Here is a 23,906-nt window from a genome sequence, read left to right as displayed (position 1 = left end):
GCGCGCTGCGGGGGGCGTTCCTTTAAACATCTCGCCCCCCGGCTATGGAACGCTCTTCCTCTGTCACTCAGATCCAACACCAATCTGCTGGCATTCAGGAAGGATTTGAAGACCCTGTTGTTCACGCAATAATTGATTCCATTCTGTTCTCAGCTCGCTCTCCCTTTTCCACTTTCCACTATGGGTCCGTGATGATCTTCAGCGCCGGGACACTCATCGGAGTAGCTGTGCGCTATAAAAGTACCCTATCAACATAACATAACTGTGGTGTTAACATTGCAGCCCAACTCATCCAAAGGCCCACTTCCCACTTCCCACGGAGAGAAGGGATAATGGTTGAACTGAAGCTACCAGGAACAGATGAGAGACCACAATGCCGAGTGGGTGAATTGCTTTGCACTGCCGCTACCCTTCTGATGTAACTACTCCTGTGACAGGCTCCCCTTTGAATGGCTGCAATGGCGAGTGTTTGACCCTCCGTTCAACCCCTCAACAGTTAAGTTCCCCAGTGTAAGGAGACAAAAGCTAAATGTTTCCCCTGAGTTTGGAGACATAAAAAGAGCATCTGAAAAATTCCATCCAATGGCAAAGACATCCAAATGTGCTGATGCACAAACCATATACAGCAAGGCTGACCAGATTAATGCCCTCTGGGCATGCTTGCACAACCCAGATAACACGCTCAGGCTCCACAGCAGACAGTAGGAGCACCTTGTTGTCTCCTTTCACTAAAGTATCCACTTGCTTCGATACCCAATAAGTTTCATTGGCATATTGAAAGTGCATGAAGGTCATATCCTTCCCCCAGAGTAAGTGTTGGACGTACCAGGAGTCTCAGCCTAAAGGGAAGGTTCTTGCCACTTCAGTGATGTGGCACTAGTGCGTGTTTCCGAGAGACCCAGAGACAGCTAGTAGTAATTATTACAATGATTACCTAGTGGTCCCTGATTTCCAAAGGCCTTCTGGGAACAGGGCTGACAAGCACAAAACTCTTGTGGAAGGGGCATTGATGCCTCTGGCTAGCTCTACATCGTGGAAACTGGAGGCAAGGGGATGTAGGGAAGGTCAGTCGCTGGAAGGAAGACCGCAGTGGGGAGTGAAGCAGAAGTGAAATATTCATAGACAGAGGAAAGTGGGACGGAGGAGTGGACAGTTGGATGGGCGGCTGTGAGAAGAGGTACAGAGACATCACTAAGGACTAGTACAGCAGTGCAGTAAAGGGCATAGATGCACATGTGCCAGGACTGGGCCACCTGGAGGAGAGTGATGGGACACTAGTGGAGAGAGTAGCAGAGGTGCTGCGAGGAGAGTGGCAGAAATAGAAACAAGTAGAGGGGCAGTGAATGCAGTGGCAAGAGGGAGGAACGTGGGGAGAGGACGAGGGACAGATCATAGGTGAGGAGCAGGAGAGTAGAAAGTAGTGTAAGGACAGCAAAGTGCTAATAGAGGGGAGGGTTACAGAAAATATTCAGGGAAGTAGGAAATGTAACACGTTTCTGCTCCAATACCACACACCATGAAGGATGGCCTGCCTTTGCTCGTCATATCAGACTAACCTGCTGTTGACGGCCGAACCTTCCTCCTCTCTGCCACCAGACCCATCTAAACGGATACCATCATCATCTCCACAAACATCGACATCTTCTTCGCCTAGTAGGAAACCACTGGCTTACGTATGTCCGGTAACCATGTCTAAACATTGTCGAAAGATGCCATGCCTTATTTATATTTTTACCACCTTGTTTCGGCTCAATTTTCGTGCCAAAGAAAGAAGCAAGTTCTCTACAGATAGCTCTGCAAATAGGATTACATCCTTCTACAACAAAAAACCTGGTTCAACACACCAGAAATGAAATTGGTTTAGTAGTACTTTTAAATGTACATTTCAAGCAGAACTCATTTTAAAGCGGTCAGGTGCTAAAATCCGGCTCCTGGAGTTAGAGGACATGCTAGAATTGTATGGAGGTACTGATCTGAATTGTCTTTACGTTAGTCACTCTCCTCCAAGAATGCTGTGGTTATTGTAGGAAAGTAGGATCTGCTTTTATGGTTACCCCCACTTTCTGCCTGGTGTCCGTGTGTTTTGACTGTAGTCTGCTGGGATCCTGCTAATCAGGACCTCAGCAACTGTGCTCTCTCCCCTAAATTGGCTCTGGTACCTCCACAATTGGCTACTGGTGTACGCTTATAAGTCCCTAGTATATGGTACTGAGGTACCCAGGGCATAGGTACACCAGGGGTCTCCCATGGGCTGCAGCATGTGTTGTGTCACCCATGGGAATCCACTTAAACTCTGACTACAGGCCTACCATTGCAGCCTGTGTGAGATGGTGCTTGCACCCCTCACAACAGATATACGTTTCCTTATATCTGAGGTCATTCTACTTAAAACCTATAAGTCATCCCTATGGTAGGCTTCGGTACAAGTGTGACGGAGCACCTGCATGAGAAGGACACCCCTACAAACCCCGGAGTTGATTCTCCAGGCTTTGCAAGTGTGGTCAGCCATTTTAAGGTATACAGTGGACATCAGTCATTACGAAATGTCTAACTAGATAATGGCTACACCGAACCTGGTCACGTTTGATATCAAACATATTGTGATCATACCCCAATACCGATTCCTGTGTTGGAAGTATGATCCCATGTACTGGGGGCTCTTTAGGGTACCCCCCCTGTACTCCCGATAACCGCCTTTTAGGGTCTGCCAGCAAGCTAGTGCGGCTGCTCCTGCTGCTGAGCTCAGCTCGAGCAGGGGAAAGTAGAACACTAGGTTTCCTGTCACAGGGAGGGGTAACCACTTCCATGATAGGACTTAGTGTATGGTCTAGGGTGGGGCGCTTTCCAGCGGCACCAGACTGCATTGAACGGCACAAGTAGATACCTCCTTGCATACTGCAGTTTAAGCCAGTTCAGGATCCTTTGGTTCCAACTCTGGCGCAAAACTGGACAAAGGACAGGGAAGTATTCTCCCCTCTGTCCAGCCGATCCTCTGGAGGGACCCCAGAGTCGTTCCAACCCTTTCAATGGGTATTTACAGGCTACCCTGATGGCGGGTCCTCAGATTTGTCATGGAAAAAGGCTTGCCTCTGAAACCAAGATACTCTTTGAAAGTCTGGACAATTGTACTTCGTTGGATTTCAACTGGACCCGACACTGCATCAAGGAAGACTCCTGTTGTTACTAGTCTCGCTGGTCTTCAAGTCTTCTGCCTCCTCTCTCCTCTGTGTCTGTGCTTCACCCAGGTTCTTCAGAAGACCTGGGGGCATCAAGGATATCTGAAGAAATCTCCCTTGGAGTTCAGGAATCACTCCCCTGCACCTGTAGGCACAGCAACAAAGCTGACCAGTCTGCTGCTACTAGGGACTTCTAGAGGCTCAGCAACACAGGTTGCACTGGGAAAGGTCCTCGGTCTCTAAAACTGCAACCATGAGTTCTCCATTGACTTTTAACCTTTTCCGTGCTCATGACGAGCTGAGCTCGTTATGAGGCACGGTGCTCCGGTGCTCATGATGAGCTCAGGTCGTCATGATCCGTGGAACGCTCAGGTGCGGGGAGAATTCCCCTGCTGTGCTGAGCATTCCACGGGAGCCGGTGCACCTGTGACGAGCTCAGCTCGTCACGAGCACAGGAGCGCCGTGCATCATGACAAGCTGAGCTCGTCATGAGCATGCGGGCGCTTTGCGCGCCCCCCCCCAGCACAGCGGGGGAATTACCCCTGCAGCAAAGGGTTTATTGGGCATGTGACTCTTTCAACTCTGCACACAGCCTCTGTGGGGTTCCTGGGTACTTATCATTGGTGGGTCCTGGCTCTCCCAGCTCCTCTGAGTCTTATGGTCCAAGTCCTGTTCTCCTTTGCAGTTCACATTCCACTATCTTAGTATGTTATGTTATGTTATAAGGGTCTTTTATAGCGCACGGCTACTCCAACGGAGTGTCCCGGCGCTTTATATTTCATGACCAGAGCAGGAAAACCAAACAAAACATAACAGTACAGATTCACAGGAAGAGGGATGATCACTGAATCCAGGAACTGGCACAGAAGAGCCCTGGTGGGCAAAAAGCCATATTTTTAGACCCTTCCTGAACGCCAACAAATTAGATACAGAACGCAAGGTCAGAGGAAGTGAGTTCCACAACTGCGGAGCTAGCAGCCTGAACGAACGCCCACCAATGCGGGCTTTTTTCACACGGGGCACCACAGCCAGAAAGAGGGACTCCGATCTCAAGGATCGTGCTGGATGATAAAAGGCGAGCCTCCTTTGCAGATATTGAGCTCCTGAGGCATGTAAAGCCTTGTGAGCCAATGTCATGGCCTTGAATATTATCCGCTTCCGGATGGGTAGCCAGTGGCGCGATTGTAATAAGCTGGAAGCGCTGGCCCGCCTATGGAGGCCAAAGATGGCTCGTGCGGCCGTATTCTGGGCCACCTGTAGACGTTGCAAGAGATACTCTGGTAAGCCAAGATATAAAATGTTAGAGTAATCTAGTCTTGAGCCAATTAAGGCCTGACAGTCGTCCTCCTATGCTCCTCAGAGAGCAGAGGGAAAAACTTCCGAAGCATCCTAAGGATGCCAAAGCAGGTTCCTGTGAGGTTCAGAACCTGGGATTTAAACGACAGTCCTTTATCTATTTTAACTCCCAAGTTCTTGGCTACCTGGGAAGAAAGCGCAGGAGGAAACATATCAGCAGACCACCAACCATGCCAGTCAGGATCAGATGGACAACCGAAGAAGAGTATCTCAGATTTATCTGAGTTGCACTTGAGGCTGTTTAGCAGGAACCATTTAAAAACAGCCCCAAGGCACTCCCGGATACTCTCTCCATTGAAATCTTCTCCCTTCCGGCAGGTAAAGAGAAGCTGGGTATCGTCGGCATAGGATACGATCTGGGCCCCGAAAGACTCCACCAGTGTCGCCAATGGGGTCATGAAGATGTTAAATAGTGTCGGGCTCAGCACGGAGCCCTGGGGGACTCAGACTCCCAGAGGCGACATCACGGCGGAGCCAGGGGAGGCCCAGACCGTTTGTCGACGGTTGGCTAGAAATGAACGAAACCAACTGAGCACCGTCCCCCTCAGACCGATCTCATGAAGTCTTGCGAGGAGACCCTCATGGGGGACGGTGTAGAAAGCCGCCGACAAATCAAGCATGACATGCATGGCTTTGCCTCCAGAATCCAGCGACTCTTTGATGGCCTCCGATATCTCCAACAGCGCTGTCTCTGTACTTAGATTAGGACGGAAGCCAGATTGAGAGGCATGTAGTAGCTCATGAGACTCCAAGAAATTAGAGAGCACACCATGTGCATGCTTCTCCAGGATCTTAGCCAAAGCAGGAAGAAGCGAAATAGGCCTATAGTTGGCGGGGACTTCCGGGGCAAGACTCGGTTTCTTAAGAAGGGGGATAACCATGGCCTGCTTCCATAACTGAGGAATTACGCCCTGACTCAAAGAAAGGTTCAGAAGTGGGTTGGCCAGAGGATTGATTATAGCTGCCACTTTAGCTAGGAATTTGGCAGGGCACGGGTCGAGGGGAGAGCCAGATTTGAGATTCATCATCAGTGTCAACGATGAAGGTGTCGAGAGTGACGGGAAAACTGCCAGGACTGGACCTGATGTAATAGGGTGGACTGACCCATTCAACAAGCATGGATCAACATCGATCGGCCTAGTTGGAAAGGAGTCCTGTATCAGCCTGATTTTCGTGGTGAAAAAGTTGGCAAGGGTGGCAGCCCATGTCTCAGAGGGGGCAACCTGCGCTGAGTTGGAGCGGGGGGTCGTGAATTCTCACAATCGAAAAAATCTCCTTGCAGGAATTAGCTGCATCCTCAATTCTCCTGGCAAAATAACATTTTTTTTCCTGGAGAATTTCCCGATGGTAAGCTTTGACCATCAGTTTATAGGTAAGCCTTGCCTCCGTGTCGTACTGAGACCGCCACGCCCTTTCGGCAACTTTACATTGCCTACGGGAATGCGCCAGCACTTCAGTGAACCAGGGGGCCGAGACCCGTTTCAAAGTGGTGCGGGAGGGAGTCAAAGGGGCTAAGTCGTTCAACCTGTCTATGAACCATATCTGCAGGGTTTCAAGATCTTTATCCAGTTCCCCGGAAAAGGATATAGGATGGTCCTGTAGGGACTGGGCCAGCATCTCCGGGGTGACCCGATGATACGCCCTTGAAGTTATTCCCTGATGTCTCGTAGTAGTAGTTACAGGTTTCTTAGTGCCTAGTATATAAAAGTAGGCTAGCCGATGATCGGACCATAGTACCGGCAGCACAGCTGTCACCTCCACCGGGGATGTCGAAAAAACCTGGTCCAGAGTGTGGCCTTTATCATGAGTTGGTCCAGAGAGATAGGGGAACAGGCCTAAAGATGCCGTGATGTCAATCATTTTAGACGTATCCGGGTCAGAGCTATCTTCCATATGGAAGGTAAAATCCCCGGCCAGTACACAGTGCTCCGATCTTAAAGTCAACGTCGAAATAATCGACTGAAGCTCCTCAAAAAAGGACCCTGCCGGGCCAGGGGGCCTATAGACTACAAGTTCTTTAAAGGATTGTTGAGGTGACAGGGATATGGAGAAAGCGAGGGATTCAGCGCCCGTGATAGCCTCCGTGTGAGTAACGGAACACATGAAGGCTTTTGTACCACCAGTATATGGTTTGGTCTCCCCCTGGAGACCAATGTATTTTTGTGCTACTTACCTGATTGTTTTGAAGTATTCTTGTGTGTGCTATTGATATCTCCGGGTAGGAGATATACCAGTGTGTTAGTGATTGTATTGTGTAATAAATAGAATCATTTTCTTACATACACTGTGTGGTTAAATTTCATCTCATTTACACTATTGATTTAATGTGGTAAAATAAGCTGCTTAACACTCCTTCAGGATAAGCCTGTATGCTGCTCTCCACAACTACTACTTTGAGAGCTTTGTATGCTTATCAAAAACTACTAAAATCACCATAGGGTTTGCCTGGATTATTGCAAGGTGCATCACTCCTTTGAGTGCAATGAACAAATTACCTCTGACACCATAGATACAACAAGCATTTACAATGCAACGGTTTCGCCTTTGGAGAAGTTAGAGCTATTCATAGAAAAGGGAATGCCAATAAATGTATACCCAGCCCCTGTACCAGTTTCAGGGAAAAGCATATGCAAATCAGCACAGTAAATCTAATACATGCATGTTATTCACCAAAACTTGTACTCCCTGTTATTTTCCTTCCTGGGCCGCAGGAACAAGAGGGAAATAACATGCATTATTCCAGGCCATTCCTAATGAAAACCCTATAGTTCCTCAACCACTACGAAATTAGCATTTCAGACATAGTGTCAAGTGGGTCCATCCTTTGAGAGAGAGAATTATGGAGTGGGGGCTATGGTAGTTCATGCAGTCAACAGTGTGGTCCATCATTGATCTTTGTCCCCAGTGATAAGAAACAGAGACTGAACAGAGACTGAATAGTTTGTAAGTAACTGCTTTACTATACCAAGGTTTGCAAAGGTGTCCCTCAGTTTTAGGTGAATCTTCCCTCCTTGATTCATGCACAATACTTACTCTGTCTTTCCTTAGTCTACCTTCTATTAATCCTTTGGGACAGGAGGTCACGTCCAGTGTCCACGTTCCTAATGATCCTAAGTTCATGGGCTCGACCGAACAAATTCAAAGTCATAATGGCTTCGAAAGTTCAGCTTTTATTTGTATGAAATCTCTGGATTAAGCATGCAGAAGCATGAAGCATGGATGAAGCGAGTAAGCATAACATATTGTATGGACGACAGGAGTGGCCTGTGAGGAGGGCAGATCTATCACAGATGTTCTGGATATTCAATCTTAAGGTTTTTATACATACAATACATCTAAAAGAAGTCCTTTCAAAATGTTTTCCTGACATTCTGTTTGGCCTCCTTTGGATTTACATATATACACATAATAATCCCTTTAATGAAGGTGGTGTCTCTGCACTGTTTATGAATTTAGTGAGACATGGTTCATGATACATCATTGGGTTTGAGAATTCGCCCACTCACTCTCCTAAGCCCACCTGAGACTTAAGTCACCTCAGAGAAATCACATATTGAACTATGTGACTGAAGGTCGTCTTCCCTATTTTGTTTGAGATTGGATCTCTGCAGTAAGTCACCCCCTCTCCAACGCCAGCAAGAGTGGTGACACCAAGGTAACCAAGAATCAGCAAAGCCAATCGGTTTGGCCTTGGCAAGCTGGTACAATAGTCATGCTTTATTGGAAGCAAATGCCTCAAAAATAAAAGTTAAAAAAAGAAAACGTGCAACCTATAGTCAACACTTTTTCACTTACAATAAACATGTTGCATTTAAAAACATTGATTGATCTGTCTGTTTTATTGGGGTTGATTTGTTCATTAACAAGCCTTTCAGTTATGCTATGTTGTATTATTATTTGTGAGGGAAACAATTATAAATCGTCACCTAACCAAGTGCTCAAGTCTCAAGCAACAACACTGTTTCAATGTGACTTATTGCAGGCAGCTACAGTGGTATGTCACTTAAACATTATATAACACTAATATTTAAAAGGAGATGGAAATGCAGGCACAATGAACGGATAATATTTAAAATTAACATTAAACAAATCAAGTAAGCATACTTTGAGCCATCGTTGTCACTCAAGAGAAAGGAACTATTTATAGGAGGATGTGCACACTGTACACAGGCATTGTGCAGTTACTCAGGGGGAAGGGAGCCAATTGGTAAAGAAGGCTGACCCTCTGCCCCGATCTGCATGATGTCATGGGAGGAAGCAAAACGTGAATGGCACAATAACAAAAGAATGGATGAAGCCTGATCACCTAATGTCCCCCTTTACATGTATAGTATGTCTGTTTTGGGTTTTTGTTTTAAATGGTAATCTGACAAGGCAACTAAAGCTGTGTCAAAGCCCAGACTTAAAAAGTTAATAGTTACCCTGACATGATTACGTTACCTATCAGCTTACTGGAGATGGGAACTAAGGGGTTCTGCTGATCGAATTAGTAAATGACGTTCTGTATTTTGCAAACAAGTCAAGCAAGTATCATCACAAAAGAGCAAGAGTTCATTTGCAGTCGTTCAATCATGATGAAGTAGGCCATCATGTAAACAATGCACATCTGTGAAACGTCATCGTAGATTCAGTCTACCACTGGTGTCGTCAGATCGCTTAAATGGATATGACAGCTCAGCGGGTTAACATTCTTGCTGCAAATGCGTTTGATCTCTCATCAATCTGAATCCAAATGGCAGGTGTTCCTGATACATGTCCATATAATGCTTAGATGAATCAGGTAATTACTTAAGCTTATGCGGTATGTTAATGCGCATGCTTGTAGTCACTGCCCCTACAATAATGCACATGTCGATAAAGGGACATATCATCTTTTCCTCACTTCCCGTCCGCCCTTCTCATTCTCTAGGTTTCTCCACATCACGCGCTCTCTCCGCACAGCACCGGGTTCTGCTCCCTCTTAGAGAACAATTGATTAAAACGTGTATTTTTCCGCAGAAAGAGTGTGGGCCGCAGATACAAAGATGCGAGCAGCAGACTCGTTCCCGCTGAGTCACTTTGTAGCAAATGCAGCAGCTACAGAAAAACCGTGATGCTTTAATTGCCTGTTGAAAAGCTTTTCAGGGCACCGAACACAGCTGCTCGTTGGGAAATTATAGGTGTTCTCGGAGTAGTCACTATAAATAAGCTGAAAGGCAGCTCACTGGCAAGAGCTGGGAGTAGCCAAATCTGCAGATGCAAGCAAAAATATGTATGCATGTATACATCTGAAAACCGCACAAAGTAAAAGCACAGTATTGCAGGGCAGAAAAAGAAACGCCAGTTCCCAGACATTATCCATTTTGAAATATCGCTGGTTGCTTTCCAGGACAATAGAAAAAGGCATAAGGAGGAGGGTGGTGCCCGTAGTTATCAGTGGCAAGCACTTTTCTATCAGGAAGCTACAATTAGATTAATAAAAAGACAAGTCAGTCCCGGGCCAGCAGCCAATCATAGCGCGGCCCGGGGAATGACGTCATGGGGGTGTCCCGGCCGGCAGATTCGGGGGCGTGTTTTTCGCGCTCTCCCCTTCCCATTGGCTGGAAGGTAAAATTCCAGCCAATGGGAAGAGGAGAGGGCGGGACTTAAAAAAAGACACAGAAACGCCCCCGAATCGCGTTTTCAGGGGAAAGCGTGATTGGCAGCCAATCTCTTCCAATGGCTAGCCTCCATTTATGGAGCTAGCCAATGGAAGACAAGGCGGGACCAAAGTACCATATGTAGAGACATAAGATTTCGGCTCCGCCCACCCACTGCTCACGCAGTGGGACAGTAGCCGAAACCTAAAAAACACTGCCTTGATATATGTAAAAATCAATAGGACTTCTCCCCCTTCCGAACATGAAGTTTTCGGTGTTTATGTACCTTTGATTTAATGTATATAATTGTTTCACTGTTGTAATGTACATAATACTCGAGTATTGAATACTGCACTGTATATAATTCACGAGCACACTGCATTTTGTCTGAAAAAACAGTTTGACTGTTCTTGATCACTTTTCGGGGTCCTGTTGATGGGCCGTGTTGTTTTGCAACTGCTAAAAAAGTATAAAGAAGTAAAAATGTGATACATACAACCGAACGTTAATTAAAAAATCGTTTGGGAAAATAATTGCTTTTTGTATCTATGGTGTCAGAGGTAATTTGTTCATTGTATTCATGATTTTTGATTCCAACCCATTCCTTAACAGAATCAATCCCCTTTGTTTGTATCACTCCTTTGAGTGTGCACCACATACTACGCCAACGACCTACAGGTATCATATGGGCCTGAATTAAGGAAAGAGGGTGATTAAAATACTCTTACGCGTACCCCATATTCGTCACATAGGCACTGATGATGGGTACATATATCCCACAGTGTCTGTGAGGTGGTTTGTGGATAAGTGTCCTTATCCAGGCATACACTCCTTGCAAATTAAGAAATATTTCCAGTGCTAGTTGCATTGCCTGACTATTAATGCTAGAGAATTTTGTTGTGATACTCTATCCTAGGACACAGATAAATCATTTAAGGGGTATCTATTGTTGATTTCCTGTAGATATTGGGACACTGCTACTGTTATTCTCTCATTCTCCAATTCCAAGGGCTCTTTGACTGCAGACAATTTGGACGGCTTCACACGAGCAGCCTGTGTACAGACAGTTGTAGATGGGGCAAAGGCGAGCAGAGATTTCTTTTGCAAAAGTGTTGGAAGACCATTACTGAAAATGATTGGAATATTTGAGCAAATTCTTGAAAATTCATAGTTCATACTTCTGCGCTAGGTTCCTTTTCCAACTGCACTCTGCTTTGCAGACTCTTTTTAGCTTTGGACAACTGCATCATCAAAACATTCCTGAGGAAGTGTTCGCACGAACCAGGCACAGACTTCGATCCGATCTTGGTTCATGTTCATTGATTGTGAGACATTTATGAATATGATGTTGTGTCTTCCCTAAACCCTCAACGTGACACCTTATTTTTGGCTCATCACTGTAATGTTTTGTGGTCTTCTAAGGGTTATTTTGGGAGGCTAGAACCTTGATGCTGATGTGCTTGGTGGAAGCTGATAATGTGAGGGGCTTTTTAAGGTTTTAAAGCAAACACAATAAGATGATGGACGGAGTGCTGACACCTTTCAGACACTCACTCTCAGTCACAGATCTGGATTTAATCCATCATTGTTCTTCTGCGCACTACGCCACCCCAGTTTTGACCCTGCCATATGCAAATCAGACTTGACCCTGGTCCTCATGAGAACAGTCCAGCCCGAACGGCCAGGCTTTTTAGGTTTCGCCTGCACAGCGCTTGCTCTGTGCTTGTGAAATCTCTTGTATTTAATAGATCTTAAAAGGGGGCTTCTTATCAGTTCCCATTGCCAAATTCTTGTGTTCATTTGCCTTTGTGTGTAACTTTTTTTTTTGTAAACTCACCCTGGCTGCACGCATTTACGATACTTCGACTAAAGCTGTTCACACTGTTTAAGCCCCATTCACAGTCAAGATAAGATCTCTTCCCACGGAAAAGGCAGGCAACCAACAGTATGCAGAATGCTTTTGTTTTTTTATAACTTAGTTGTGTAAAGCAGGTGCTTTAGCCTTAGAATGTTTGTGGCATTTCCTATTCATGCCTCAGTCCCTTTCTTTGAACTTTGTAGGCATTATGGGATTGATTTTTTCAACTTTATCTATTTGGTCATTATGATAAAATAAATGTTGTAATAAACATTGCACTATAAAAATAAAGAGAATATAAACGATCTATGCAATATTTCACTACTACACAGGCAGCCACAAGTGCAGTTACTTTGCAGACAACAGGATCATGATTTGAATGGTGCAGCAGGTGCACTTACACCGGGCCAAAAAAGATGCTGGAATGCCTCTAAACACATAACATTGCTATATTTGACTACTAAACAAGCAGTCACAATTGCAGTGATCTTGCAATTAAAAGGGACTTGACTGGAATGGTGCAGCAGGTGCAGTGGCACCCGGACCAAAAGCTCTCAGGACGCCACTAAACCCAGATTATTGCTACAATTTAAATCTAAACAGGCAGTCACAACTGCAGTTACTTTGCAGAGAAGAGGGTCATGATTTCAATGGGGCAGCAAGTGCAGTGAGACCGGGACCAAAAGCTCTAGAACTCCCAGTTAAACACCTAAAATTGCTATATTTTACTACTGAACAGGCAGTCACAAGTGCAGTTATCTTGCAGACAACATGATCGTGATTTGAATGGTGCAGCAGGTGCAGTAGCAGTAGCACCTGGGCAAAAGTTGTAAACTCCACTAAACATTAAATATTGCTATATTTTAACAACTAAACTGACAGTCACACGTGTACTTATCCAGCAAGCGCTAGGGTCATGATTTAAAAAATGCAGCAGGTGCAGTGGCACCGGGACCAAAAGCTCCAGGCACCCCACTAAACACCTAATATTACTATATTTAATTCCTAAACAGGCAACTACAATTAGTTACCTTGCAGAAAACAGGGTCATTGTTTGAAGGGTCAAGCTGGTGCAGTTAATGTTAATGTTAGGGGTTTTTATAGAACGCATGGCAGCCCCAGCAACAGGGCATACCAGCTCTTGCTGCGGGCACCAAGTGGGATAGAGTTCCATAGTGCAGGGGCCTGGGCTTTGAAGGAGCGAACCCCAGCATTGCATCTGCGGACACACAGCAAATGGTGCTCAGCCGAGCACCGTGCTCGCAATGGAACATAAGGTGTACATAGTCCCGGCAGGATTTGGGGGCCCTGGCCATGTACGATCTTATGTGTAGTGAAGAGGGTTTTAAACTGGGCTCGCTGTTTGATTGGCAGCCAGTGGAGGCGGCAAAGGAGATTGGAGATGTGGCAGTTCCTAGGCAGGGCAAACAGAGTATGTGCTGCAGCATTCTGTACCCGTTGGAGTCTTGCAGTGACAGTTTTGTGTACGCCGAGCAGAAGACCATTGCAGTATTCAAGGCGCAATCGAACTGCTTGGACATTCAGTTGGCAGGTGGCATTACAAATATTCCCAAAATGGGTTTTAGGCCGCGCAGAAAGCCGAAACAGGTATCGAACACTTTTTTAGCATAGGGCTTGAATGAGAGGGTGGTGTCGATCAAGTCCCCTAACTTTTTGACTGCATTTTTCGGAGGGGGAGGGGTGCTCATGATTGCAGGCCACCATTGGTCGGCCCACTTGTGGATGTCACAGCCAACCAAGAGCACCTTTGTCTTGGCTGAATTAAGCTGCAAGTAATTATTTGCCATCCAGTCGCGGATGACCAGCACATCAGCACGGAATTTAAGTTGGTCCTGAGCAGGGTTGTTGGAGAAGGTGAATACCAGCTGGTATCGTCCAAGTAGGATACCATTTTGATATTATGTTCTTTTTACAACAAAACAGGTAGTCACAAGTGCAGTTAGCTTCCAGGCACTAGGGCATGATTTCAATGGCGCAGCAGGTGCAGTAGCACCAGGCATAAAAGTTGTGAGATTCCTCTGAACACATAATATCGCTATATTGACTACTAAACAGGCAGTCACAATTGCAGTAACCTTGCAGTTTAAAAGAACTTGATTTGAATGGTACAGCAGCACTGGGGCCAAAAACTCTAGGGAGCCCGGTAAACCCAGATTATTGCTAATTTTTACTACTAAACAAGACAGTCACAAAAGTATTTATCTAGCAGGCAATACGGTCATGATTTGAATGGTGAAGCAGGTGCAGTAACACCAGGACCAAAAGCTCCAGGCACCCCACTAAACACCTAAAATTGCTATATTTTACTACTAAACAGGCAGTCACAAGTGCAGTTACCCTTCAGACAACAGAGTCATGATTTGAATGGTGCTGTAGGTGCAGTGGCACTGGGCTCAAAAGTTGTCAGAAATGAAATTTGGTTTCCCTCTGGTGAGGTACAATTCACTCTTTCTCTGGAAACTACGAGAATATGCTATGGATCTCAGTGGTATTGGCCATTTAGCTGAACCTTCTTTGGGGTTGATCATTGGCTCGGTCCCTATATTGGATGCAACACCATACCTTATTTACAGAGGTGGACTTACCAATTATATGAGGTCCCATTTCCCCAATACTAAGGGACCATTTTACCTATGATTCGTCTGATCAGGGAAACATCCTTTACAACGCATGTTTTTACAACGCACTACCTTTACAACGCAACTTTTATAACGCAAGTACTTTTACAACGCATGTTTTTACAACGCATGCATTTACAACGCAAATGCCTTTACAACGCAAGTGCCTTTACAACGCAAATGCCTTTACAACGCAAATGCCTTTAGAAAGTAAGTATTAAGTGATTTTTTTTTTTTGTTATTAGTAAAATAAATAGATTGATTTTGAAGTTAATTATAAAAAAATTAAAAAAGAATTATTACATTATTATGAATGTAAATGGAGTATGTTTTTTTTAAAATTAATACTCAGGTGTTAATAAAAATATTTACATTTAGGGATTATATCAAAAAATAATACTCGGGTATTAATGTATATATTAATTGGGAATATATTGTAATTAAATTAATACTCAGGTATTTATGAAAAAGTTATACATTTAGGGATTATATTATAAAACAAAACTCAGGTATTAATGTATAATTTATTAAATTATGAAATATTTATTAATTAAATATTTAACGTATTTAAATATAATTAATAAATAAATGTAATTAAAAAAATTAAACAGGGTACATAAACTATTCTTATTAAAAATTATTTTATTTGAGGTAAAATATAAATTTGGAATTAGTTAAAATGTTTAATTACAAGGAATGTTATTTATATTATTCTAATATTATTGTTTAATTTAATACAATTTTTATATAATTTGTATAAAATTAAATTTTTACATAATTAAATATGTTGAAAATGTATGTACTTTTATATTACTATAAAGATTTTCCCACGCTTTACCATTGAAAGTAATGGGAACATTTGTCCTTTTATTTTTAGAATTGAAGCAATGGGTCCCGCGGAACGACTTTTGAAGTAAAGAAAAAGGATGAATTGAGAAGTTAAGAAAAGAAATGGAATAAGTATAGAGGTAAGAAGAATACATTTTACATGTTGAAACATTAATTTTTTAGATTGTGTTTAAATTTAAAGATTTGTAAAAAAAAGATACAACATGTTTGTACTTTTTGGATTTTTATTACAAAAATATTTATAAGAAGTAAAAATAACAAGAAAATGTATACATATTTTGGCAAATTTTAATAAATTATATATGTCATTTAAAAAAAATAAGGTTTATTAAAATATGATATTAAATAGTCTTTTTTCGATGTTTGCAGGCTCAGATGTCGACGTGTTCACGTTCACGTAAGCGGCCATTTGAAGAGCATCGATGGGGGAAGCAGCAGGAAGCTGATCTGCGCTCAGGTAGGAAACACTTTTTTACTTTATTTAAACATATTAGAACGAAAATAAGTACATATATATTGTAAAGAAAGGATAAGGAGAGGTTGCGGTTTATAAAAAGAATGTTATTTATGTGAAAACAGCATGTCGCCGATAATGTTAGTAGAATATGACTATGTTGGGTCGTTAAAAATAATAGGGAAATGTTATTTGTTGTATTTAATGTTAAATATAGATAATGATGAAATAAATATGTTATATGACTAATGTTTTTGAAACGCAACAGTATATTTGAAAATGCATTGTTTAGAAATATATTTTTGACTTTTAATAGCATGGAAAGGTAGAAATAGAATACAATGAGTTAGTAAAAAAGCTTCTTTGATTTACAAGTTGATTTTGGTTGAGTTTTATTTAATTAAATATTGATTTTTATCGTTTTGGAACTTTTTGAATATAATAAAGGTGAAATAGTGAGAAAATTGTTCGGTAGGAGGTAGAAGTTTTGTATTATGCATAATTTTAAACGTGTTACAAACTAGCAAGGGACATATAGTGAGAATATGTTTTACTAGGAGGTAGAAATTGTACAATTATTTCTGTAATAGTATATAATTTGAATAAATGGTGTTAGGTAAATACTAAAGTATGTTCTTAGAGATTTATTGAAAAAATAGACAGGGAGACATAGTGAGAAAATGATTGGATAGGAGTTATTTTAGGAAGCATTTATAGGTATTTGGCTATGCACATTCCTGTACAACAAAATGCAAGATATTTTGACAAAGTGGAAAATGGATTTTTTGGTTCATCTAAGTTTTTGAACTTTACAGTTTATTGCAAATGGTGTTTGTCAAAAATTTCTATTCCCACATTTCTACTTTCAAAAAAGTTCCAAATGTTATTTTATTAATTTTTTGTTTTTAAAACAAACAAAAAATTATTTTTTCTGAATATGTTTTTCTAATGAAAATTATAAAAAAATTGACTTGTAAAGAAGCTTTTTCAAAAAGATAATGTATTTTGAAAGAAAAAAAAATATTCCATTTTATATTAATAAATGCATTTTAAAATAGAAGTCATTAATTTGAATGGTTTGATTTATGAACAGGAGTAAATTTGGGGATTTTTGTGTTTATTAACACTGGATTAAATGGTTTTAATATGGGCAAAAAAAGATGAAAAGATAAAAAAACAAGGTAATTAGAGGTGGGGTGACCCGACGTAAAATTTGAAAAAATGTTTAAAAAAATAAAAATGGCAATTAAATTTTGTATTAGGATAAATTTAGGTTAAAGCAGGAAAGTAAGTTATATTTTAGAAATGGAGAATGTTAGCAACATTTTCTAGGTAGTCTAGAGCCACACAACGAAAACTGTTGTAGTACACCCAATAGTCTCTCAGACATTTCCCTTGATTTGGTAGAAATTCGTGGGTTTATGGTACCAGTTAATGTTTGAGAAATTCTCAATTCTTGAAAACTTTGCTCCTTCTTCAAAGTTTCAAGAAATGAGTAGAAGTTAGGGTGTGGTTTGCCAATTGTATGGTTGAAGGAGTTATGCCATCCCTCTATGGCATTATTTGTTTTTGCTTCTCCCTCTAAACAGCTCGTGTAACAGTTCCACCACTCCACATGGTAACGTGGCTTCCTCCTGCGACCTGATCTGCTTAGGTGTCCAATCCATGTGTCTTCAAAATAATTTAGAATGGGTGCCAATTTGTCTTCATTTTGATTAAAATATTCTGATTCAGTAATAGCAGTGTAGTACTCGTCTACACTTTCGGGAGGAACAAAACAAATAGCAGCTAATTTTTTTAATTCAAAGTGTAGTTTGCTATCAGATGAGTAATCGGTAGCCAGGGATGTTTTTTGTAGTTTACGCCAAAATGCCTGGGAAAAATGGAAAAAGCATCCCTGAATTTGGGTATCCGTGTACGTTTTAGTGATCACATTGATCATAGTCAATTCATAATCAACAATAATTTTCCTAGGACTTTTTTTGGTAATGTTTTTAATAAATGATAATAATTCAGTATAGGTTGCAGATTGCTTATCTGGTAGCAAACTATATACTAAGGGGATCATATTATTGTTAATTTTTCTATGAATTGTATACATTTGGGTGAATGGATGGGGTGTACTTTTAAACGTCCCATCCATCATCCAAATTTCACAATTTTCTAACTTGACAAGGTTACGGGGTGTACTAAAAATAATAATACGTTTTTGAGGGTTTTTGTTATCATGCAATAGGAATGGTTCATTAGCAAAAGAAATAGTCAGCTCCTCAGGAATTATAATATCAGAAAAGGTTTGAAGAGTTGTAGTATTTATGTTACTTGCCTGCCTTTGTCTTTGTATAATTCTTCTCAAATTAGGAATAATAGGCATATTACTAGCAACATGACTGGGAACATGCTGTGCAACCTCTCTTAAAATTGTTCCTGTAGAATCATTCGAGGTGGATGCAATTTTTCATTTCGTTTAAGGTTTCCCTTACTTCAATCTCCATTGCAGAGGCAGAGTGGTTATGATCAGTTGTTTTTATTATGATATTATCAAGGGTAACCGCTCTGCCGCTGCAACGGGATGAATAGTATTGCACACACCTCCAATGATTCCGTGGAAAACTTATCCTTTCTTTACAATATATATATCTAGCATGTGTTAATAGACGGTTTCCTTTCCTAGATTTCATAGATGATGCTGTTGCCCGAGTTGACATTTTCTGTAGGTGAAAAATAGATACATTTTAATATATTTTTTTCACATAATAATTAAAAATCTACACTATGTCTCATTTTCCCTACTGCAGCATCTTCCTGGAGATACAGTAGTAAATCCTGCCCCTACACTATCCCACACTTTCCCTATTGCAGCACCTTCCTGGAGTTAGATTAGTAAATCCTGCCTCTACAATTTCCCACACTTTCCCTACTGCAGCACTTTCCTGGAGTTAGATTAGTAAATCCTGCCCCTACACTATCCCACACTTTCCCTACTGCAGCGCCTTTCTGGAGTTAGAATAGTAAATCCTGCCCCTACACTATCCCACACTTTCCCTACTACAGCACCTTCCTGGAGTTAGAGTAGTAAATCCTGCCCCTACACTATCCCACACTTTCCTTACTGCAGCACCTTCCTGGAGTTAGAATAGTAAAACTTGCCCTTACACTATCCCACATTTTCTCTACAGCAGCATCTTTTTAGAGTAATAATAATAAAGTTCTGTCCATTTTCTATTCTATATGCTTGTAATTTTTATTTGAATTACCTTCAGAGTCTGGTGTGTTTTCCTTGTTTTGTTCTGAGATTCACTTGAATTTCTTTTGGTCTTTAAATAGTTTTTGGGTATTCTGCAAACAGAAAAAAATATGAGTGTGTATTTTTTTGTTTCAATTTTTGGTGAAAAATTGAAAATGTTTACATTTCTGTTCAAACGTTTAATTTTTCTAAAATCTTGCCCCTACACTATCCTACATTTTCCCTACTGCAGCATCTTCTTGGAGTTAGAATAGTGAATCTTGACCCTTTACTATCCCACACTTTCCTTACTGCAGCACCTTCAAGGAGTTTGAATAGTCAATCCTGCCCTTACACTATCCAACACTTTACTTACTGCATCACCTTCATGGAGTTAGTTTTGTAAATCCTGCCCTTACACTATCCCACACTTTCCCAAATGCAGCACCTTCCTGGAGTTAGATTAGTAAATTCTGCCCCTATACTATCCCACACTCTCCCTACTGCAGCACCTTCCTGGAGTTAGATTTGTAAATCCTGCCCTTACACTACCCCACACTTTCCCAACTGCAGCACCTTCCTGGAGTTAGATTAGTAAATCCTGCCCCTATACTATCCCACACTCTCCCTACTGCAGCACCTTCCTGGAGTTAGATTTGTAAATCCTGCCCTTACACTATCCCACACTTTCCCAACTGCAGCACCTTCCTGGAGTTAGATTAGTAAATCCTGCCCCTATACTATCCCACACTTTCCCTACTGCAGCACTGTCCTGGAGTTAGAATAGTAAATCTTGACTTTACATTATTCCACACTTTATCCACTGTAGCACCTTCCAGGAGTTAGAATAGTAAATCCTGCCCCTACACTATCCCACACTATCCCTAAAAAGTATCTTATTAGAGTAATAATAATAATGAAGTTTTGTCATTTTTTTAGTCTATTTGCTTGTACTTTTTATTTGATTTACCTTCAGAGTCTGGTGTGTTTTCCTTGTTTGGTTCTCAGATTCCCTTGAATTTGATTTTCTTTTGGTCTTTGAAGAGTTGTTTGATAATCTGCAAACAGAAAAAAATATGAATATGTATTTTTTTGTTTTAATGTTTGATGAAAAATGGAAAATGTCTACATTTCTGTTCAAAAGCTTAATGTTTCTAAAATCCTGCCCCTACACTATCCCACACTTTCCCTACTGCAGCACCTTCCTGGAGTAAGATTAGTTATTCTTACCCCTATGCTATCCCCCACTTTCCCTCCTGCTGCACCTTCCTGGAGTTAGAATAGTAATTCTTACCCCTACTCTATCCCATACTTTCCCTACTGCTGCACCTTCCTGGAGTTTGAATAGTAATGTGCTTTGTAATGTGCTTTTTAAATGCCTTTTGATGTAGATGTTTTCTTCTTGGTCTAGTTTTTGTTCAGGTTTCTCGTTCTTTTCTGGTCCTTTTGGTTGTCTGGTCTTTTGGGATTGGTTTTTAGATGTTGCTGTAAGAAGATTGTTTTGAGTATCTGAAGAAATTGAGAAAAAAAATGAAATGTAATATTTTATTTTTATGTTTGTGATACAGTCAAATATGTTAATACTTTTCTGCATATGTTATATTACATTCACATTACCATGTAACTTTACTACACTTTCCTTACTGCTGCACCTTCCCGGAGTTAGATTAATAAATCTTACCCCTATGCTATCCCACACTTTCCCTCCTGCTGCACCTTCCTGGATTTAGGATAGTAATTCTTACCCCTATGCTATTTCACACTTTCCCTCCTGCTGCACCATTCTGGAGTTAGAATAGTAAATCTTACCACCTATGCTATCCCACACTTTCCCTACTGCTGCACCTTCCTGGAGTGAGAATAGTAATTATTACTCCTAATGTATCCCATACTTTACCTACTGCTGCATCTTCCTGGAGTGAGAATAATAATTATTACCCCTACTCTATCCCACACTTTCCCTTCTGCTGCACCTTTCAGGAGTTAGAATAGTAATTTTTACCCCTACACTATCCGACAATTTACCTACTGTTGCATCTTTCAGAAGTTTGAATACTAATTTTTACTCCTATACTATCCCACACTTTTCATAGTGCTGCAAATTTTTGAAGTTAGAATAGTAATTGATATCTTTAAACCTTTCTACACTTTCCCTGCTGCTATCACTTTCTGGAGTTTGAATAGTAATTGATACCTCCACAGTTCCACACATTTTTCCTACTGCTGCAACTTCATGGCGTTCTCTAAATTATTTTTATCTATACACTTTCTTATTCTTTTACAATCTTTTCTTTCTTAATGAATCCAGTTTAAAAATGCAGTTTTGTTAATTATAATATATTTACCTTCTTTAAAATTCGACGTTTCAATTTTAAAGAAATATTTTTTTCTTTTGTTTTTGAATGTCTCTGTGAAAATCAGATTAAAAATATGTGGATTAGCAAATGTTTTTACGTTTTATTAATTGAGAATTGTGATTTCTAAAATTTAGAAAAATACCTTTAAATTATTCTTGAAGAGGAGTGTGGATTCTGTAGCAAAATCAAATTTACTTTAACTTGGCTTTTTCGTCACACTTTATAGTAGTTTGACTCTAGAAAAAAATGTAACATTTGGTGATGTTTGTAAAATTATATATGTTTATTGCATTAAAAATAATTTTAATTAATAAATAATTTTAGTTACATTTCATTCTGCTTTAAATATGTAGGGCTTTATATTTATTGATATATGTATCCATATTTCAAGTAATATTTTGGTGATATATTATTTCCTTTAAATTGGAAAACCAAACTTATTAGGGACAACGTTTTAAATGATTCTAGAAAACATTTTTATCATTAGTTTTAGTAACTCACTTGTATTACGAAAAAAAATGCTCCTTAAATCGTTTTCCGGTCTTATCTTTATGAAGAGGTCAGAGGGTCAGGTTTTGGCGTCTGGTCACTCTGGGAGTTGAGATCAACTGATTTTAAAATGGTGGCTGGCTCGTATTTATAAGTTTTAGTCAGTGTCATTGTTATTTTTAAGAAACACAGCGTTGGTATTATTTTTTTTAATACGAATCATTTCTGTGGAAAGTTATAATTTAAAACTTCATGTTAAGATGTGATGTTTTCACTTTTTTGTTCCGTTTTGGCATCCATTTTGAAAATAGTATTGTGGTATTATTTTCATGGAAAGAGTTGTTGAACATATTTAGGAACTACACATTTTAAAATGGCGACTATGTGTATGTATAATGTTTATATTTACGAATAATTATTTTCTTTCATAGTAATATATTGTAAATTAATTATATATCTAAATTCGTTGCCTGTGTAAAAAATTTCAATAGTTACCAATACACAAGAAATTAATTTTAATACTTGGGTATTAATTTTAATACTCTAGTATTCATTTTAATAAAATCATTGCATTTCTTTAAATTTACATTCAGTTTTTCTCTACATTTTAAGACACTTCCCCACCCAAAAACCCCTAATTTCCCTGCATCCCGTGCCAGGTTTTATTTTACTAAAAAAAAAAAAAAAAGATATTTTCGCGTTGTAAAGGTATGCGTTGTAAATGATTTCGTTGTAATAGCACTTTACTATTAATAATACTATATCGCGTTGTAACAGTATTCGTTGTAAAAACATGCGTTGTAAAAGTATTTGCGTTCTAAAAAATGCGTTGTAAAGCCATGCGTTGTAATTGTATGCGTTGTAACGTCATACATCCGTCTGATCAACATTCACGGTTGGAACATAGCACCTAGCATTAGGCTGCCACACACTTAGACCAATCTGTTTTTTCGTAGTCCTGATGATAACTCATGGTGATGTTTGGTATGAACACAACTTAAATGGGTCACAACATCGACAATACCAATAGGTGTTATGTATCAGTGCCTTGCATAGTTGACATCCAAGAAATGAGGATATATGCCTGAACATACATACGTGTTTCTAATGGACACCCAACTGAGTCATTTGTGCATTTTATGTTCCATAGTTAAATGTTCTGCGTATTTAATGTTTTTCATGTTTGATACACTTTGTCCAATATTGAATTTTTGTTATTGTATATGGTACGACAGTCCTGTGTGCCTTCTTGAGAAGTCATTATCTGTGTTGCTCCACAATATATTGATTTTCTACTTATTGGTTGTACCATGCAATTGGCAATTCCTAGGCGATCAGGAGATAAATAAGGTTCTCTATATAGAAATATAGCACTTCGCGACAGAACCAATTGTTGTTACATACCACCAGAAGGTGGCATTGTGTGGTTCTATGCTGGTTCCATACCAACCTAGAAGTTATGGAGGAGAGCTGCATATCCGGTCCACCCCACGAGCAGAGGTCAGTTTCTTGTCTTTCGCTTTCCATGCCTTCAGATGCAGAGCATGAACAATTGTTGGTAGCAGTGTGTTGATAAATTGGGATTGTTTTTGATGTTACAAAGAGACCAGTCCACAGAACAGGGAGGTGGGAAGACCCTGAGGAATCTACGGTTAGATAAAGTATACACCATAAAGTGCATTTACCCTATGATACCTCTAACTGCAGATGTCTCAATTTAAAATAGATGCCAAAGCAGTGCCTGCCCCTAAAGTAAGGGATCTGTGAAATGGGCTCTGAACAAAACATTTTGCAGAACTGAGAGGAGACTGAACTGTCAAGGCAGTAGTGCTTCATGAACATATGCACGGACGTTCACATGGTAGCCTGGGAGATATCAAGGCC

General features: G+C 40.6%; 1 protein-coding gene and 1 long non-coding RNA gene across 6 annotated transcripts in view; both read right to left on the bottom strand.

Annotated features, from left to right (window-relative positions):
* Positions 1 to 23,906, bottom strand: part of PGS1 (phosphatidylglycerophosphate synthase 1) — a 649,148-nt gene that overhangs the window by 179,248 nt on the left and 445,994 nt on the right. The window lies entirely within an intron of this gene.
* On the bottom strand, positions 18,151 to 20,252 carry LOC144769715 (uncharacterized). Its single transcript, XR_013598744.1, has 3 exons — positions 20,147 to 20,252; positions 19,208 to 19,289; positions 18,151 to 18,661 (listed from the first exon to the last, which is right to left on the bottom strand). It is a non-coding gene; the product is annotated as an uncharacterized LOC144769715 (long non-coding RNA).

The sequence above is a fragment of the Lissotriton helveticus genome, chromosome 7 (genome assembly GCF_964261635.1).
Source record: "Lissotriton helveticus chromosome 7, aLisHel1.1, whole genome shotgun sequence".
NCBI classification, from domain to species: Eukaryota; Metazoa; Chordata; class Amphibia; order Caudata; family Salamandridae; genus Lissotriton; species Lissotriton helveticus.
The sequence above is the reverse complement of the archived record's forward strand: the minus strand, read 5'-3'. Positions and strand labels throughout refer to the sequence as shown.